This window comes from Amphiura filiformis, chromosome 18, assembly GCF_039555335.1.
Source record: "Amphiura filiformis chromosome 18, Afil_fr2py, whole genome shotgun sequence".
NCBI classification, from domain to species: domain Eukaryota; kingdom Metazoa; phylum Echinodermata; class Ophiuroidea; order Amphilepidida; family Amphiuridae; genus Amphiura; species Amphiura filiformis.
In genome coordinates this window covers 62,614,835-62,634,272 of record NC_092645.1, presented here as the reverse complement: position 1 = coordinate 62,634,272, position 19,438 = coordinate 62,614,835, and the positions used below count along the sequence as shown (strand labels likewise).

Sequence of the window (19,438 nt, the reverse complement as noted above, 5' to 3'; positions counted from 1 at the left end):
TAAGTGTTTATTATTATTATTATTATTATTACGGTTCAGTGCGTTAAAACAAGAAAAGTCTCAGGTCAACCTATGTTGAATTTTTGATCATTTGGCATCTAAATCATATAGTTTCACCTGATATTGGTGGCATTGAACTGTGAGAGTTCTGAATATGAGAAAATTCCACCCGAAATTAGGCATTTTCCCATTGAAACATGTGTAATACATAATTAGTGGTATTTAACCTATAGAAACACTGAATTCTATGGATCTGATATTCGTCATGGAGACTTTTCAAGCTATTTTTTGCTTACATTTCTCAATATTTAACTGTATTTGCCCTGGCAAGAAAACGTGCATCTTCTTCGACTACTAAGGTATGTTTTTAGAACCCGTTGAGGTAGTAACGGGTTGAGGGGGGGGACTTGTGGCATTAGTATTGGGTTTACGGCTGGTTTCTGTGATTTCAGGGTTTCTAAATTCAACAACCTTTGCTTGCCTGCGTATACATATAGAAAGCTTAATGATGATGAAAAATCAATATGTTGATGATCATATAGACATGCCACTTTGTTAATTAGACCCACATGCACATTTTGTTGGTGATTTCCTTGCCCTAAATAACGTACATAGGCCTATACGTGTAAATACAGTATAGGCCTAGGCTAGGCATTTTGCTTAAGCTTTAAGGCGCATGTAAGGCCTATAGTCACGTGTAAAATAAAACCTAGTCTTTGTGTACACGTTGTCTATGGGCCTCTACAGCATCCTGTGTGACCTCACTCTATCCTAACTCAATAACTTGATCTAAAACTCTATTTTAAACCCATATCTAATCCTCGGACCTAGCCGTATCTCTATCCCTATCCATGAGCCCAGCCCTTTAAAAACCCTATTCATAATGCGAACCTGACCCTAATCAACAATTCTAACACTAAACAGCAAGCCTAAATCGGAACACTAACCCTAAATCAATCTTAATCTGATCTGATCGTGCTAGGACAGGCTACAGATACGAATCTCCAGATATAGTCCTAGGTTGAAGCAAAAACAGCGAAACAGTCATCATACAGGGTGTCCGAAAATCATTGATATTTTACTCGTCATGCTGTTTTCCAGAAATTTTCTTGTTAAAACATGTATTGCAAATGTCAATGTTTACATTCATGGCATTTTACCCGAGATTGGAGCACCTTTGTGCTTATACAGGTTAAAGGCCACTAATAGGCCTGGGCGATACATTGAAATACAATGAGGAACTATTTGTTTTCATGGCATTCGAAAAGACTGCATTAAAATCGCTGAAATTGATAAAGTTATACAGCCAAAAAAGTACTTTTTAGAGTTTGATGCTTCAAAATGGTACATTTTCTCTCATTATATGACATTTTTGATGTAATAGTACCAAAATTCATACGCACGGCTTCGGTTTTTAGTAAATAGTCGCCCTATCATATTGTAACTTTCAGCTTCGAGGGCGCACTGTCATTTTAAGGTGTTTATGGTTCAGTGCGTTAAAACAAGAAAAGTCTCATGTCAACCTATGTTGAATTTTTGATCATTTGGCATCTAAATCATATAGTTTCACCTGATATTAGTGGCATTGAACTGTGAGAGTTCTGAATATGAGAAAATTCCACCCGAAATTAGGCATTTTCCCATTGAAACACGTGTAATACATAATTAGTGGTATTTAACCTATAGGTTAAAGACCACTAATAGGCCTGGGCGATACATTGAAATACGATGAGGAACTATTTGTTTTCATGGCATTCGAAAAGACTGCATTAAAATCGCTGAAATTGATCAAGTTATACAGCCAAAAAAGTACTTTTTAGAGTTTGATGCTTCAAAATGGTACATTTTCTCTCATTATATGACATTTTTGATGTAATAGTACCAAAATTCATACGCACGGCTTCGGTTTTTAGTAAATAGTCGCCCTATCATATTGTAACTTTCAGCTTCGAGGGCGCAATAACAGTCATTTTAAGGTGTTTACGGTTCAGTGCGTTAAAACAAGATAGTCTCAGGTCAACCTATGTTGAATTTGTGATCATTTGGCATCTAAATCATATAGTTTCACCTGATATTGGTGGCATTGAACTGTGAGAGTTCTGAATATGAGAAAATTCCACCCGAAATTAGGCATTTTCCCATTGAAACACATGTAATACATAATTAGTGGTATTTAACCTGTAGGACTACACAATGAAAAAAAGTTACCCTGTATCCAGGGGTCGCAGGACTTCACTTGCCCACCAGCATGAGACAACCAAATTTGACACTGTGTACACAGACTTGCATATATGCCCGGCAGATACTGGATATGATTCAAATTGCGCTTTTTTTTTCAATGATTTTCAATAATTATTATTATAGATCAAGAACTTCAGAGAAGAAGATGAAACTTACCAGTGGCGTTACTAGACATTTTCATTTGGGGGTGGGGGGGGGGGGGGGGGGGTAAGCTGGGGCAAACATAATAAATGAGGAGGCAAGCATTGTTCATGCTGTTTGAGTTAGTAAGCGCGTCAACCAGGCTGCAAAATAACCGAAGGCACCGAAGGCAATTGCGGCGAATTGCCCCTACCATTTGCCTTGATGACCTATTAATTGCTGCTATTCTTTAACATGTAATTGCCTTGTAAAATAGATATCATATGCCCTTTCAAAATTGCCTTGAAATGGGTGCCCTTCAGAATCCTTCTTTTGCAGCCTGGCATCAACACCCTCGTCGTACTGGGCAACACGAGGAGTCTTGGGATATGCTTGGAATGTGTCTCTGGAACAGTGGAGTAGATTTCTTTTTTTGACATGGGGGGGGGGTTGGAAAAATTGTCTTGAAGTAGAGTGAATCCAGCACCTTTTGGCGACAAAAGAAGTTAATGGTACAAATGCGTGCAAGGCGCAAACAATTTGGGTTCAAATCAAGGCCCCCCCGCAAGTTACTCCACTGAAAATTACTAACAATTATATGATTATCTTTGTAGTAGAAATATTCTTTCGGATTCTCAATCTGGTTTTAGATCCAATCATTCTACAACAACAACTTTACTAGATGTTCAAGATTATATTCTTAATAATATGGACAATGGTTTTGCAACAGGAGTTATATTTTTGGATTTAAAAAGGCTTTTGATACGGTAAATCATGAAATTCTAATTAATAAACTTGCTGACTATGGTATTAAGGGTAATGAACTTGGTTGGTTTAAATCATACCTAAGTAATAGGGCTCAAGCTGTGCATGTGAATTCTTTTCTGTCAGATTTCAAAACTTATAATACTGGAATTCCTCAAGGCTCAATCTTGGGTCCTCTGCTATTTATAATTTTTGTTAATTGTTTACCTGATGTTGTAACTTGTAAGACAGTAATGTATGCAGATGATACTTCTCTTATGTGTAAAGCAAAAATGCTGATGACCTAAAAATGCAACTTGAATCTAACCTAAAACTGTTGCTAACTGGTTTAAAGCTAATAAGCTCACATTAAATACTGATAAAACTAAGTTTATGGTTTTTGGAACTAATCATACGCTTAATCATTACAAGGACATAACTCTCACATTTGATGACAAAATTATTGAAAGAGTTGATGTTTTCAAATATCTTGGTATTAAGTTTGATAGTAATATGTCTTGGTCATCACACATTGATTATGTATCTGGAAATATCTCCAAGAGAATTGGTGTTGTAAAACGTGCTAAGTATTTCCTTCCTCATAAAACCTTAGTTATGCTCTCTAATGCTCTTGTAATTCCACATTTCGACTATGCCAGCAGTGTTTGGTCTAATTGTTCTGCAACCAATCAATATCAGCTTCAAGTGCTTCATAACAGATTAGCTAGAACAATTCTCTTTGCTGATATTAGAACACCAGTAGATGACATGTTAAATTCTTTAAATTGGATTAAACTTTGTGATAGATGGTCTAATCACATGATTATTCTTACCTTTAAATGTATCAAAAATATGTGTCCTGACTATTTATGTAATCAATTTGACTTTGTCCATAATGCTCATGATCACAAAACAAGGAGTCATTCTTCTAACACATTGATCATGCCTAAATATAATTCTAATAGTGGTAAACGTACATTTATTGTAAGAGCTGCAAATTTATGGAATAACTTACCACCATCATATCGTATAAACCTTGAAACTCTGTCTTTGCATCAATTCAAGACGAGCATCATTATTTCTGCTAAATCATAATCATTTATTATCATATTGTATGTATTTTTGATTTATATCGTTCATGTACTTGAGATGCATTATTTTCTTTCTTTCACATTATTATTCATGTTCTTGTATATATTTTAAACATCATGTTATTTTGTAAATATTCTGTAAAAATGTTGTAAATATTGTTGTATGAGGGCCTGCTTGGAAAGCAGTGCTTGCCACTGAAGTAGTTTAAATCCCTCAATAAAGATTTCACAAATCAAAAAAAATCAAAATTTGACAGATCGTGTACCAGTGAATTTATAATTTATTTTAATACAAAAACTTTTAAACAAACAGTTCTATCAAAAACTTAGATATTCCTAGATTGTGAACAAAGGTGCTCCTGAAAAACAAATACCTCACATAATCTTCATGCTATAGCTTGTCTGCCTACTACCAGGGAGAGGGGAGCTGCTCCTAGCGGAACTGGAAATAGTCTTTGGGAGCGGTGAACTGTCATAATCAAGGATCTTTTCTAGGTTTTGTGGTTTAAAATCGCCAAGGGAAAAAAGAAATGGGGGGATTGAGCAATTTGGTGTATTTTAGAGCTTAAATGATCAAAATCGGGGTATTTGAAGGGTATTTGAATGCTCAGTTTTGGTCAAATTTGAGGATCTTTCAGAGTTGCATGATGCAATGAAAGATGCATCTTTCTGGGGAGCATATCCGCATGGTCATAAAATATTTAAATGTGCACTTTCCTGATATTTTAAAAGAGCAATGCGCACTTTCCTGATTAGGGACGTTATCACAAAATATATAAAAAGAGCAATGTGCACTTTCCTTGTTAAGGATGCTCTCACAAAAATATTTAAAATGAGCAATGCGCACTTTCCTGATTAAGGATGCTCTCACAAAAATATTTAAAAAGAGCAATGCGCACTTTCCTGATTAAGGATGCTCTCACAAAAATATTTTAAAAGAGCAATGCACACTTTTCTCTTTAAGGATGCTCTTACAAAAATATTTAAAAAGAGCAATGCGCACTTTCCTGGTTAAGGATGCTCTCACAAAAATATTTAAAAAGAGCAATGCGCACTTTCCTGGTTAAGGATGCTGTCACAAAAATATTTAAAAAGAGCAATGCACACTTTCCTGATTAAGGATGCTCTCACAAAATATTTAAAAACAGCAATGCGCACTTTCCTGATTCAGGATGCTCTCACAAAAATATTTAAACAGAGCGATGCGCACTTTCCTGGTTAAGGATGCTGTCACAAAAATATTTAAAAAGAGCAATGCGCACATTCCTGATTAAGGATGCTCTCACAAAAATATTTAAAAAGAGCAATGCGCACTTTCCTGATTAAAGATGCTCTCACAAAAAATATTTAAAAAGAGCAATGCGCACTTTCCTGGTTAAGGATGCTCTCACAAAAATATTTAAAAAGAGCAATGCACACTTTCCTGGTTAAGGATGCTCTCACAAAAATATTTAAAAAGAGCAATGTGCACTTTCCTGGTTAAGGATGCCTGCCTACCTGCCTGCCTACCTGCCTGCCTATGTCGAGTGGTGTCCTCGAACTGTGATGGCCCTCCATATCTTTCTGTCTTGCATTGCTGTTGTCATGTCAGTTGTTTCAAGTCCGGTGTCTTGTTTCAAAATATCGACATATGTCAGGGCAGGCCTTCCTTGTTTCCTTTTCCCATGCTTCGGAATCCAGTGCACCAGTTGAGATACAGGTTCTGTCTTGCTTCTATAGCAGTGACCAGCAAACCGGGTCCTTCTCTCTCTGATCTTGTCCGATAACTTTGGAAGGTCGCCATACAGCTCTTTGTTTGTCATATGCTGTTTCCAGTGGACATTACGCATTGCCCTCAACAGTCTGGTATAGCAGCCATCCAGCTCCTTTGCCAGTTTGGAAGTGACTGTCCATGCCTCACACCCATAGAGCAGTACCGATTCCACTGTTGCTGTAAATAGGCGCTGTTTGAATCTTGCTGAGAGCGACGACTTCCAGATCTTGGCCATCCCATTACAAGCTCTCCAGGCTGCTGCTTTTCGTATTTTTACATCCTTTTCTGAGCTCTTCATCCACGCTCCTAGGTACTTGAAATCTGGGACCTCCTCAATCTGTGTTCCACTGTTTGTCTTAATTGTGATACCTTTGTTATGATTAAATGCCATAAACTTGGTTTTGCCAGCATTAATTCTCAGTCCGACTTTTCCTACTGATGTTTCCACCTGGCTGAGTAGCTTGTTTGCCTGATCTATTTCCTCAGACAGTAATGCTATATCATCGGCAAAATCAAAGTCAGTGACAACCTCTGGACCAATACGCCTACTTTTTCTTCTTTCCAGTTGGAATCCAAGTTCCTCTTCCTTACCCTCTATTGCTGTTCTCAGGGCGTAATCCAGTACCACCACAAATAAATATGGAGCAAGAGTGTCGCCCTGCAGTACACCGGCTAGTATTAAGGATGCTCTCACAAAAATATTTAAAAAGAGCAATGCACACTTTCCTGGTTAAGGATGCTCTCACAAAAATATTTAAAAAGAGCAATGCGCACTTTCCTGATTAAGGATGCTCTCACAAAAATATTTAAAAAGAGCAATGCGCACTTTCCTGATTAAGGATGCTCTCACAAAAATATTTTAAAAGAGCAATGCACACTTTCCTGATTAAGGATGCTCTAACAAAAATATTTAAAAAGAGCAATGCGCACTTTCCTGATTAAGGATGCTCTCACAAAAATATTTAAAAAGAGCACTGCACACTTTCCTGATTAAGGATGCTCTAACAAAAATATTTTAAAAGAGCAATGCACACTTTCCTCTTTAAGGATGCTCTTACAAAAATATTTAAAAAGAGCAATGCGCACTTTCCTGGTTAAGGATGCTCTCACAAAATTTTTTAAAAAGAGCAATGCACACTTTCCTGGTTAAGGATGCTGTCACAAAAATATTTAAAAAGAGCAATGCACACTTTCCTGATTAAGGATGTCATCACAAAAATATCTAAAAAGAGCAAAGTGCACTTTCCTGGTTGAGGATGTCATAAAAATATTTTAAAAGAGCCATGCACTGTCCAAATTAACAACGACCTGGCCATTCAGTATAGGGGTGAATGTGATCAACCTTTTGTGACAATAGGGCCACATTGAAGAGATAAGTGTTTTTGCTCACTTTTGTTTTAATATTCATGTAATTTTATTGTTGTTAAGAAAATGGTGTTGGTCACCCCTGGTTTAGAACATGTACAATAAATATGATACAAAAAGCCTATGGGTGAATTGCTGATAAGAATAGGTATATCATTAAAATAATGACAAATTACAGGGTCCAATGCTGGGAGCCAATGTTTCTCCATGGTGCAAAAATGATATGAATTATACCAAATTTAAGAATAGCTTGACTTTTTACAGCAAGAGTTTACTGTATTGTGTTTCCATATTATCCAGTCTGCTCGGTTCATGTGCCGGTCAAAATCTATGCACGATTGACTCTGTGGTATCTGTTGTCAGACATTTGTTCATGGATTTTGAAAGAAAATTTAGTACTTATTCACACAGGGAGTGTGTATTCCAAATGGGTATACCTGAAATTATGGGTGACTCCATTTGAAATCTACAACAGCCCCTTTATAGTAGGAGACAAAAGTCCCATCACAGTGAAAGTTAAATAATTATTGTGTATTTATTGCTTAAAGGGAAGGATATGGTAAGTAATTAAAATTGTCATTAAGTATTTTTTTGAATGAATTTTTATATGCAAAAAATGGAGAAAACAACAGTATCAAGTTGAAGACCCATTTAAATACATGCATAGGCTTGAAGGCTTATGCTCTGGGCAGGGGCACTTAACACAAATGACCATTAGGGTATGTTCCCCCAGAAAGACCCCTCTTTTTGGATTTAGCAGACCCGAAAGACTCCCTAAATTTGACCAAAATAGACCTCTGACAGACCCTTGATTTGACCATTTCAGCTCTAAAAGACCACTAAATTGATAATTCCTCACATTTCTGTTTTTTTCAGGCAATTTTTAATCAGAAAGGCAAGAATGACCCTTGATTTTTTTCTGTTCGCCACGGTATCTCGATTGCAGAAAAAAGTTTGCCGGCGCTCGTCGCTATCTGGGAGTTTTCACCGTTGGTGGCGCTATACACACAGTGTTAATAATGTAAACAAGACGTGAAAAATCCTCTCGCGTAAATATTGACAAGGTCCATTTAGTGAACTGTAAAATCAAATCTGGGGGTTGTATAATGTTTGTGATGGTTTAAAATAAAATTATATTGTTATTTGAGCTTATTTGGAAGGTTTTTGCAGCATTTCGTTTCGTTTTTTCGTTTTTTTAAGCTTCTAGAATGTGTGGCCGGTTCGATGTATGTGACTTATATTCCGCGGTGTCGTATATGCTTGGAGGCTTTAAAACATGCTGATATCAGTTCTTATATTTTAAAAATTACAGAAAATCATTCATTTATTAATATTTTACTTGATAAATGTACTTTTCTCTTTCGAAAAACGTGAAAAACAGTCTATTGCCATGAAGTTCAAATAAAATATGCCTCACGTGAGGTACCGTCCTCTTTAACTACGTCATCTTGTTGCCACACTCAACTTTGTACTGATTAGCGCCCAAAGGTGACGTGTTGCTATACTTTTGGGGTGTTTTTCATAGATCGGTTTGATTCATTAACGAGAATTGGGCGTAGGAACGTAATGTGTGTACCAATAAACCACCTAATCACGTTAATTGTGTGACAATACAACCAGCAATACAATCAATGAAGGACGCAAGTTATTTATAGAATCCACGATTCGACGTTAAATCTAGATGTTTAGCAGTAAAAAATAACAAAACACTTTAAGGCGATGTATTAATATTTCGCCAGGTACGGTCCTTTTCAATAAAATTAATGCTTATTGTAATCGTAGAATAAACCCGACTTATTGTCTAGGAAGTCTTTTTTTTTTATTACTTCACCTGGTAGTAATAATGTAAAAAGGGATTCCCCCGCGTGTTGTTGTTTATACCCTGGGTGTACAAGTCTGGCATGTCTGGCCTTGAAAACGACAGGTGCGCGTATACATGACGCTGAACGCAAACCACCTGTGTGACATGAATGCATGGTGTACGAATAGGTGTACTGTATACTGTACACATGTGATTAAGCATGCTTGTCGTCTGACCAGTTTGAACATCAAACGAACGAATTACGAATGCATTTGATGTCCCATTTTGCTGTAAATATGCTAGAATATATCAGTCATCGTGGTCATGCATAGCAGTGCAGGATTGATACCGGCAAATTGAACCGTCGACGAGTGGAAATAATTCAATGATCGACATGCACAAATTCTCTGATCACCAGATTCTGCACACGTGTATCCACTCAGGTCAGGTCAGATTGAGATTATGAGAATACCAAGAAATGAAGGAGACGTATGACGCAGTGCACAGTAAGTAACACTTCCATGTTTATTCTAATCTTGCAATGTAGTTTTACTTTTAATAAAACTTTAGTTTCAGCTCTCTCAACATGCTCAACTGAGTTTTAACATGTCAAAATAACGTTTACAATGTAAGCTTACATTGCTCATGAGAGGTGGCACGTGGCAGGAGTGCAATAATTATTTGTACCCCATGGGTGGTGAATTCTCAAAATGGTGTGCCAAAATTGCTCCCCCCTTGGCTTTGCCAAAAATCTTTGCCCCCGGCCCTTTTTGACGTGCCAAAAACCTTTGCCTCCCCTTTTGATGTGACAAAACTTTTGATGTGACAAAAAAAATCATTAGGGGCTGTGCAATAATTATGAGCCCCCCCGAGTAAAATTTCCAAAAATTCTCAAAATGGTGTGCCAAAATTGCTTCCCCCCCTTGGCTTTGCCAAAAAATCTTTGCCCCCGGCCCTTTTGACGTGCCAAATTATGCAATTTAGTGCAATAATTATGAGCCCCCAGTAAAATTTCCAAGCGGCTTGCCAAAATCGCCTTCCCCCCTCTCAGCCTGCCAGAAATCGCTTGCCCCCCCCTCCAAAAATTCTTTGCCCCCCCCCCCTTGAACATGCCAAATTTTTGGGATCCCAAATTGCAAACCTTAAATGGTCTAGATATGTAGCCTACATGTGTGTTATGAGTGCAGCGACTGTTTTCCTAAGCCTTTTTAGAGCATTTTATTAAAAAGGCGTCCCATGAATGCGTGCCAAAATTGCTTGCCCCCTCTCGGCTGGCCAAAATTGCTTCCCCCCCTTTAGGCTCGGCAAAATTTCTTGCCCCCCCCCAATTTTATCCTCCCCAGGGCTCATAATTATTGCACAGCCTGACCTCCCCTTTACACATGCACGATTTTTTGGAATCTGAATTTAAAACCTTAAAAATTGTCTTAGGCCCTTCGCACTTGATTCTTAGTTTCCTGTTTACCGCCCGCGTCCAAAATTGAAAATCTCAAAATAATTAATTATTTTATTTTTATTTATAATTTTCTCCTTTAAAATAACTTTCAACTACTTCTACTTGCCATTTTCTGCCCCACCTTCACTTATTTATAAAATCAAATATTGTTCTGAAATAATTAAATGCCCGCTCTAGTCAAAACGAGTCAATAGTTGCTTGTAATAGTTCAAACTAAATAAAGAAAATAAAAGATAATTAATAATTAATAATTAAAAGTCACCTCATCCCTTTTTCAAAATTTTTAACAGGAAACTAATAATCAAGTGCGAAGGGCCTTATCATATATGCGAGCTTAGCGAGCAGGAAATTTTGCATATAGGAACAGTGTCCAAAATATTTGTGCCAAAAATCACTTGCCCACCCCCACCCCTTTCGACCTGCAAAAATCGCTTGACCCCCCCTTTCAACCTGCCAAATAATGCTTGCCCCTGCCCCTTTTGGCCTGCCAAAAATCTTTGCCCCCCCCCTCTAATTCACCCCCCCGGGTGTACACATTATTATTGCACCACCCCTAAATAGCTACAAAATCTACCATACGGGTGCACCATTTGATATGCTGGGGCATTGAAAGTGTTTTTAAAAAAAATTCGCTTGTTGATTTTTGGTGCCGGTCATTTTTTACATATTATAGGGCTACCCTATGCTGAAAAGAACATAATATTTGAGTTCCTTGGCTCAAAGGCTTTAAAGAAATACTTTTATTGTGATACCTGCTACAGGTTTCGCTGTGTGCGAACATATTTGAAACACACATATGAGGCATTCTGAATAGGATTTACACACAAACAATGCAATTTAAGGCATCTGGTGCACCAGAACGAAATTCAAATTTCATGATATTTTTGCTAAACGAATTAATCTGCAAGAAATATTTTGTACATAAACATTATGTAGCCAGAGGTTTCCAGTGATATAAAATCTCAACTTTTTTTGAGAAAAGTGGGGGATGAGGCTGTGGATCACGAAATGCCCCTTTAAGAATGGTTTATGCTATACTGAGACGAACGATCGTCTCAGATGCTGTATAAATAATGTTATGGTATCAATACAAAGGTCTCATCAAAAGCTTTAGATTGATAGGTAATTTGTCTAGGTAGGTGACACCCTTGACTTAAAAATACTAAGAATTAGCACAATAAATCTCGCACAAAAGTAGGGCCTACTGCTCCACCCTATTGGTGTACCCATTTTAAAACGCATGGCCACCCGCAAATTTGGCATATTTACATTGAATTGTAACATGAATTCCTGGATTACCCTTGTAGCAAAATTAGATTCCCATGAAAATGGTGATCATTACAAATTAGCGAAATTAAGTACTAGCGAAATTAAAAAGCTTTACAGTACCGGTAGTCCAATACCCAATTACCCATAAACCCATTAAAGGGGCACTCTATGATTTACAGCATGCACGCAGTGATTTCAACAAGATTTTTGAATGCAATGGTCTCTAGCCTTTAAGTTAGCAAATTCGTGGCTAAACTAAACTTTTTGAGCAATCATGCCCTGTATTGACAGAGACGGAAACTGTAGTTGCCAGGGTACCAGAGAGCCAGTCATACAATTGAAAGCCGCATTGATGTTGATGAGGTACCGTACGCGTAACAACAACAAAGAGTGTACATTTTTTGCACTTTTATTTACCGTATGCTCCATTTGCCTTATTGTTATTTTCAGGTGTCATCCAATAATGGAAAGTTATAGTCGCCAGAATAGGCCTACTGCAAATTGATGGAGTATGATTTTTACGTTTCTGATACCGGTATGTAAATGCAAGTTAAAATTAACAATGTGTTGAATCTTTTTGACAATAATTAAAAAAAAAACCTGTTCTACTGGCCCAACGGTCCCATCAGATATTTTAGGGTGAGAAATTATATAAAATCCTGACAGACCAACCCTTAGACCACGACCAAGGCCTAATTACGCAGTAGAGCAGGTTTTTTTTTAATCGCCTTACATTTTTCGGGTGGGTAATCGGGTACCTAAAATGGAATAAGTGTGTCCCTAGAGCTAAATGCCAGGATCATTCATGACTGATGACTTACCCCCCAGAAAAAAATGTACCCCCAAAAAAAAAAAAATTATTATTATTTTTAAAATGGATACAAATTCAATGCATTTTGCATGTTAAAAGAGTACGATGAACACAAAGTATCACTTTGCATATATTATAAAACACTCACATTTTTTTGGTAAGTCAACCACAAATGAGTGTAGCATTTAGCTATAATAAATAACATTAGAATAAAAAAAATACCCGGGTAGTACGGGTACCGTAAACCGGGGTGGCTTTGGACAAATATTTTTATAATGATCAGTAGAATTCTGAGTTTCATGTTGGGATTGGCAAGTACTAATTGAGGACAGTTCATGCCTGTAGAGTCAAGTCAAATTTATTTTATTTTCCGATAATTTTGGGGGGTCAAACCAAGGGGTGACTTAGGGTATTCAAGTGGGTGTCCAATATCACCCCAAACTGAAGAGTAGAGTAATTAACAGGACATAAGTAGGTGTGACATGGGTAGAAGCACAGAGGTAGGTGTTGGGGGAGGGCGGACTCACTGTGGTGTAATTTTTAAAAAGTGTCTATTTTTTTTTTGGTATTCGTTTATTATGTCCAAAGTCACCCTGGAAAGGAAGCCAAACCCTGGGGTGACATTGGACACATCCTGCTTTTTATCATGAGTAACAAGGTAGGTTCATGATCCATCTGTATTCACTATCCACACCAACAGGATTGAGTGTTTCCATTGTTGTGTTCCGGTGGAGTACCAAAAGTTTGACTGCCACAAAATTCCTGTATTTTATGAGTCCAGCAAAAAATGTGAAAAATGTGTAAGATAACACATTATGGAGAACTATAGTCATTGTAATAGTCATACATTACCACATAAGAACATACAAAAATATTCTAAGAAATATTAAAAGGTAAAAGAGCCTACATGAAATATTTTTTTTTCCTACGTGTGTCCAAAGTCACCCCAGTGTCCAAAGTCACCCAGGTTTACGGTAGTGAAATCTTGGTCGGGTACCGGTACCCGAAAACCTGACCGAAAATGCTTGTCTTAGCGGTGACTCAATGGCAAGATGGGTCAGGATCATGAGCCTGAATCTTGTCATGGACATCAACATGGGGTCAGGACTTTGTAGGATTCACCATTAAAAGAACTCATAGAAGGCGATGGACAGCAACTACATGCAAGTCACTTGGGAAACTCACTGTGGGTCGGGATTTAGTCTTGGACTTGTCATTCGATGATGTCCTGCCCTGCGTAGAAGTTGACCGGGCCTATTTTTAGTGGTGGATTTGTAAATTTTCAAAATTGACCCAGTCCAGGTCCCTGTAGCCCAGGGAACAATGCAGTGTTACAATAAATTGAGAAGGTGCATTATACAATGTACATGGGACAATTTTCAGTCGGTACCCTATAGCTAGGGGAATATACAATGTAGATTCATTAATGAACCTTACATTGCATTGGTTAGATATGTTTGGGTTCTTACAGTATTGGTTTACAAGAAATTGACTAATTTCCATTTTTATCCTTTTCATTTACACATGATGCAGGTGTCCAGAAGTTGATTGATTCAGCATGAGTGTGGCTCGACATCTCTGTATTCCTGACACCATCGGCGCTGGTCTGGTCTGTTACCAATATGAGACTTGTTTGGTCTTAACTCCAATACACATGATACAAGCACAGTCAATTACAGTCATGGATGTACCATCGATAGCTGCAAATCTGAACTACTGATACATGTACCATATTCGCTCCATTAACAGCCCATGCCCCTATAAGTGCCCACCCAGTGACTTTGATACTACACTGTACACACAATCCTTTATCATTATGTGCATGATGCATGCAACTACTTGTGTATCAAACACATGCAGAGCTTTCTACACACAAGGTCCATATTCTGGGCTATTTTTTACATATTCATGTAATTGTGTAAACAATATAAAAAATAAGGGTCCGCCCAAAATGACTTTGTCAAGTACCCTGTGTGGTTAATGGAATGAATACGGTAGGAGAAAATTGTGCACAGTGGACAGATATGTTGATTGTTGAAAATTTTCAAATATTCCTATTTTCAAAGGAAAAATATTATCAACTTTTAAAATTCAGTAACAAGTTAGACATTCTTCCTTCAGTTCAAGTTTATGTCGCTCACCCACACAGTTGTGACCAAGTATACATTGTATACTGCCCTATGCATGTGTGTATTGACACCGTCAGCTATGGGGGACTATTTTGCGAAATTCAACAACCATAAATTTAGCGGCTACAGGAACATAAGAATAGATGAGAAGACAACAAACCCATTTTATTTGAGAACATTTCAGGAGAGATAATATATACAATATACCCCAGTATACTTGAAAAATGAATGTGAAGCAATGTACAATGCATTTTTAAAACTCATTTTATATAAAATTGGAAGACAAGCATAACTATACCATTTTCACACTGATGTGGCAGTGACGTCAGTGCGCATTTCTTTGTGTGCAGCCTCAAACCGCTAGTGGTTGTTCAAAGGGCTGGCGCACACAAGCACGCACTTAAAAGATGCCGCATATGCGTGAGCGAAACAGCTGCTTTAACACATTCAACGTCACTGTCACATCAGGGTGAAAAAAAAGGTATATACATGTATATCCTAGAAAGCTTTACGAGGCCTAAAATCGTTAGAAAACTCTTGATGTCAATGTTCCGTAGCTTTTACGGAACATTAAATGGATGTTTTTATCGAGATTTTAGGCCTCGTACATTTTTGCTATATACTAGGCCTAAAATCTCGATAAAATGGAAATTGAGACTTTTATTGCGATTTTAGGCCTTATAAAGCTTTTTACAAGGTTTTAAATCTTGATGAAATTGAAACTGAGAATTTTATTGAGATTTTAGGCCCCGTAAAGCTTCACGAGGTCTACAATCTTGATTAAATTCTTGGTTTTAATGTACCGTAGCTTTTACGCAAAGCTTTACAAGGCCTAAAATCTTGATAAAACTCTTGATGTCAATGTCCGCAGCTTTTACGGGACATTGAAATCATAAATTTTATTAAGATTTTAGGCCTCAAAGTTTGACCTCGTAAAACTTTGAGGCCTAAAAACTTGATTAAATTCTCGATTACAATGTTCCGTAGCTTTTACGCAAAGCCTTACTAGACCCAAAATCTTGATAAAACTCTTGATGTCAATGTTCCGTAGCTTGTACATGTAGGGAGCATTGGAAAACTTTTATCATAATTTTGGAGGCCTCGTAAAGCTTTAAAAGGTAAAGGAGCGATCCTGTATAAACAGTGATCGGAGTGCCCATCTCTCTTTCATTGGCGATTGGGCCAGACTCCTCCATGTAATGTTGCTATAGGAGGATCGCTACACCTCCTCTACAGCGAGTCTGTTACCTTCCCAGCATTTAAGAATGCCGGTACCCATTTAAACACCTGGGTGGAGAGGAGTAATCGAGATAAAGTGCCTTACTCAAGGGCACAACACGATGGCGCCGGGCTCGAACCTCCAAACTTTCGATTATGAGTCAGTCCCGTTCCGCTAGGCCACCGTGCTCCCGTAAAAAGCTTTACTAGGCCTAAAATCTTGATAAAATTGAAATTGAGAATTTTAACTGATTTCAATGTTCCATAGCTGTTACGCAACGCTTTACAAGGCCTAAAATTGTGATAAAATCCTTGATTTCAATGTGTCGTAGCTTATATGGCACATTGAAATAGAGAATTTTATCAAGATTTTAGGCCTCATAAAATTGAAATTGAGAATTTTAACTGATTTCCGTGTTCTGTAACTTTTACGCAGCTTTTACGCAAAAGTTTACGAGGCCTAAAATCTCGATAAAATCCTTGATTTCAATGTGCCGTAGCTTTTACGGAACATTGAAATAGAGAATTTTATCAAGATTTTAGGCCTCAAAAGCTTTCTGAGACCTAAAATCTCAATAAAATTGAAATTGAGAATTTTAATTGATTTCAATGTTCTTTAGCTTTTACGCAAAGCTTTACGATGCCTAAAATCTCGATAAAATCCTTGATTTCAATGTGCCGTAGCTTTTACGGAACATTGAAATAGAGAATTTTATCAAGATTTTGGGCCTCATAAAGTTTTACAATGCCTAAAATCTCGATAAAATTGACATTGAGAATTTTAATTGATTTCAATGTTCTTTATTTTTTACGCAAAAGTTTACGAGGCCTAAAATCTCAATAAAATCCCTGATTTCAGTGTGTCAGTAGCTTTTACGGAACATTGAAATAGAGAATTTTATCAAGATTTTAGGCCTCGTAAAGTTTTTACGAGGTCTAAAATCTCGACAAAATCCTTGATTTCAATGCTACCGTAGCTTTTACGGAACATGTAGTATCATTCAATAATAATTTAGCTTTCTTTGTAGAAATATATGCACTACAAACTCTTTTACATAAAGCTTTACGAGGCCTACAATCTCGATAAAATCCTTGATTTCAATGTGCCGTAGCTTTTACGGCACATTGAAATAGAGAATTTTATCAAGATTTTAGGCCTAAATGCTTTTACAAGACTCAAAAGTCTCGATAAAATTGACATTGAGAATTTTAATTGATTTCAATGTTCTTTAGCTTTTACGCAAAGCTTTACGAGGCCTAAAATCTCGATAAAATCCTTGATTTCTATGTGCCGTAGCTTTTACGGAACATTGAAATAGAGAGTTTTATCAAGATTTTGGGCCTCGTAAAGTTTCTACGAGACCTAAAATCTCGATAAAAATTGACATATTGAGAATTTTAATTGATTTCAATGTTCCGTAGTTTGTACGCAAAAGTTTACGAGGCCTAAAATCTCAATAAAATCCCTGATTTCAGTGTGCCGTAGCTTTTACGGAACATTGAAATAGAGAATTTTATCAAGATTTTAGGCCTCGTAAAGTTTTACGAGGTCTAAAATCTCGACAAAATCCTTGATTTCAATGCGCCGTAGCTTTTACGGAACATGTAGTATCATTCAATAATAATTTAGCTTTCTTTGTAGAAATATATGCACTACAAACTCTTTTACATAAAGCTTTACGAGGCCTACAATCTCGATAAAATCCTTGATTTCAATGTGCCGTAGCTTTTACGGCACATTGAAATAGAGAATTTTATCAAGATTTTAGGCCTCGTAAAGCTTTACGAGACCAAAAGTCTCGATAAAATTGACATTGAGAATTTTAATTGATTTCAATGTTCTTTAGCTTTTACGCAAAGCTTTACGAGGCCTAAAATCTCGATAAAATCCTTGATTTCAATGTGCCGTAGCTTTTACGGAACATTGAAATAGAGAGTTTTATCAAGATTTTGAGCCTCGAAAGTTTTACGAGACCTAAAATCTCGATAAAAATTGACATATTGAGAATTTTAATTGATTTCAATGTTCTTTAGCTTTTACGCAAAAGTTTACGAGGCCTAAAATCTCAATAAAATCCCTGATTTCAGTGTGCCGTAGCTTTTACGGAACATTGAAATAGAGATTTTATCAAGATTTTAGGCCTCGTAAAGTTTTACGAGGTCTAAAATCTCGACAAAATCCTTGATTTCAATGCTACCGTAGCTTTTACGGAACATGTAGTATCATTCAATAATAATTTAGCTTTCTTTGTAGAAATATATGCACTACAAACTCTTTTACGCAAAGCTTTACGAGGCCTACAATCTCGATAAAATCCTTGATTTCAATGTGCCGTAGCTTTTACGGCACATTGAAATAGAGAATTTTATCAAGATTTTAGGCCTCGTAAAGCTTTACGAGACCAAAAGTCTCGATAAAATTGACATTGAGAATTTTAATTGATTTCAATGTTCTTTAGCTTTTACGCAAAGCTTTACGAGGCCTAAAATCTCGATAAAATCCTTGATTTCAATGTGCCGTAGCTTTTACGGAACATTGAAATAGAGAGTTTTATCAAGATTTTGGGCCTCGTAAAGTTTTACGAGACCTAAAATCTCGATAAAAATTGACATATTGAGAATTTTAATTGATTTCAATGTTCTTTAGCTTTTACGCAAAAGTTTACGAGGCCTAAAATCTCAATAAAATCCCTGATTTCAGTGTGTCGTAGCTTTTACGGAACATTGAAATAGAGAATTTTATCAAGATTTTATGCCTCGTAAAGTTTTACGAGGTCTAAAATCTCGACAAAATCCTTGATTTCAATGCGCCGTAGCTTTTACGGAACATGTAGTATCATTCAATAATAATTTAGCTTTCTTTGTAGAAATATATGCACTACAAACTCTTTTACGTAAAGCTGTACGAGGCCTACAATCTCGATAAAATCCTTGATTTCAATGTGCCGTAGCTTTTACGGCACATTGAAATAGAGAATTTTATCTTTTACGCAAAAGTTTACGAGGCCTAAAATCTCGATAAAATCCCTGATTTCAATGTGCCGTAGCTTTTACGGAACATTGAAATAGAGAATTTTATCAACATTTTAGGCCTCGTAAAGTTTTATGAGACCTAAAATCTCGATAAAATTGACATATCGAGAATTTTAATTGATTTCAATGTTCTTTATGTTTTACGCAAAAGTTTACGAGGCCTAAAATCTCGATAAAATCCTTGATATCAATGTGCCGTAGCTTTTACGGAACATTGAAATAGAAAATTTTATCAAGATTTTAGGCCTCGTAAAGTTTTACGAGGTCTAAAATCTCTTGATTTCAATGTGCCGTAGCTTTTACGGAAGATGTGGTATCATTCAATAATAATTTAGCTTTCTTTGTAGAAATATATGCACTACAAACTCTGCACATATGATCCAGTGCCTTTGTGTGAGTTTCCATTT

General features: G+C 36.8%; 1 long non-coding RNA gene across 1 annotated transcript; it reads left to right on the top strand.

Moving 5' to 3' along the window:
- Positions 1 to 9,126: 9,126 nt before the first annotated feature.
- Positions 9,127 to 15,421, top strand: LOC140138907 (uncharacterized). Its single transcript, XR_011857080.1, has 3 exons — positions 9,127 to 9,621; positions 12,291 to 12,375; positions 14,185 to 15,421. It is a non-coding gene; the product is annotated as an uncharacterized lncRNA (long non-coding RNA).
- Positions 15,422 to 19,438: the final 4,017 nt, after the last annotated feature.